The following is a 1,725-nucleotide window of genomic DNA, read 5'->3' as shown; positions in this document are numbered from 1 at the left end:
TTTCGTTTGGGGCAGGCCTTGGGCCACAGCAGGTGAAGCTATTACCTCCCTCCTGGAATCTTCGAGACTGGGGACACTATCCTGTGAGTAATAGAAACTAGGGCCCAGAAGTGGTAGGGGTCTCCCCCAAAGTCACAGAGCAACAGACTAGTGGGCAGAGGTTGAACATTGACTTCCCCCATCGGCTCCCTGGACCCTCTGCCCAGACCCTGCTGTGTGAACGTGGGCCAGTTCTGCGTCCAGTCCCAGTCTTGTCTGCCAAGGGAATGGCCAAGGACTTCCTAGGGTCTCGTGAGGATTCTCTGGAGCTGTGCAGGAGGTAGGAGTTGGGAAAATCCTTCCCATCTTCGTTCACCTCCCCTCTGGGGCGCTTTGTTGTATATGAGGTCGCCTTTTGTTACATATGCGGTTTTTTGGTGCACGTGAGTGACTGACGGTGTCCAGCCACCGTTGGCTTCTGCAGTCCTTTCTGGAACATGGCACTGGGCTGGGTGGAAGTGGCTGACTCTGAGATGCAGGCAGGGCCCTGCAGAGAGATATGTCTCTCCATAACCCCTGTGGCTTAGGGTTTATGGGCCCAAGAGGGAGGCCCAGGTATATGAGCCTCAAGCCTGTTGTGGCAACCCCGTGGCTGTCCTGGAAGTGGGGCTTGCCGCAAACCCTGAAGGGTCCGTTGCTGGTCCCAGATCTGACTTTATGTGCAGAACAGGCCCCAGCCTGTAAGGGCATATTACCCCTGCCTTCTCATTCTCCCAACGTTTTCTCTGTCAGCTGTCTGGTTTGAGGCCTCATACATTCACTGAGTTTTTAAGGGGAAGAAAAGAGAGTAACTGAGTCAGGACAAGCCGTGGGGCCAGTATGTTGGGTGGAACGGTTGAGGGGTGATTTACTTTGGGCACAGAAAGGAACATAATATGATAAAGCCATACGACCTGGATGAGATGGATTGACACAGTGGCTGCAGTAACCTGACTCTGTCCTGTTACTGAAGTTATCCAAAAAATCAGGATTCCTGAGAATGGCAATCGCTGCCTGCAGAGATATTCCTTCCATGCTTTCTAAGGGACACTCTGGGACGCTGTCACAACTGAGCATTTTATACAATAGTGACTGGACTATTGCAACAGACTGTTCTTTTGCTAAAAGATCAAATTATGGACTTGCAACATCAATTAATGCTAAAATATGATTGCAATGTAACTGATTTCTGTGTAACCCCTTACCCATATAATAAGACATTGCATGATTGGGATTTGATAAGACAGCAATTGCAAGGGTTTAAGGGAAACATTTCATCAGATGTTGATCAGCTAGAAAAGGATATTTTCTATACATTCAAAGATCGACTCAAGGTGTCCCCTAGCATAATTGTTTAATATGATTAAACAATTGGTGAGTAGCATGGAAGGATTGGACCCGCATGTTTGGGTTAAAAGTAGTTCCCATAGCTTACGTTCTAGTCTGACTGTGTTGTTCATCATGATTTTGATGCTTGCAGTCTCGTGCTGCTTCCATAGGAAGCTAAGAGATATGAAAAGAGACCATGTTGCCTCTGTGACCCTATTATAATACAGAAAGGGGAAAGGTGGGAAACTAATACTGAGGGAAATAGGACTGGGACTTATTGCCTGACTCGTACAGAGGGAATCTGGAAAGCTAGTATTCCATGGTAGGAAAGCCACCACTTTGGAAAGTTGGAGATAAAGCCCAAGTACATTTTCCTGC

The 1,725-nt window shown here is 47.8% G+C and overlaps 1 protein-coding gene across 1 annotated transcript in view; it reads left to right on the top strand.

Moving 5' to 3' along the window:
- The first annotated feature begins 3 nt into the window (after positions 1 to 3).
- The window catches only part of LIMS2 (LIM zinc finger domain containing 2), a 39,263-nt gene continuing 37,541 nt past the window's right edge, over positions 4 to 1,725 (top strand). Inside the window, exon 1 of the mRNA XM_004703862.2 lies at positions 4 to 83. The gene's annotated coding sequence lies outside the window, so the exon portion shown is untranslated. The remainder of the gene's footprint in view (positions 84 to 1,725) is intronic.

This window comes from Echinops telfairi, unplaced genomic scaffold (genome assembly GCF_000313985.2).
Source record: "Echinops telfairi isolate 266 unplaced genomic scaffold, ASM31398v2 ScPeMD7_4;HRSCAF=17, whole genome shotgun sequence".
NCBI classification, from domain to species: Eukaryota; Metazoa; Chordata; class Mammalia; order Afrosoricida; family Tenrecidae; genus Echinops; species Echinops telfairi.
Note: the sequence above shows the minus strand (reverse complement) of the source record. Positions and strands in the feature narration are given on the sequence as shown.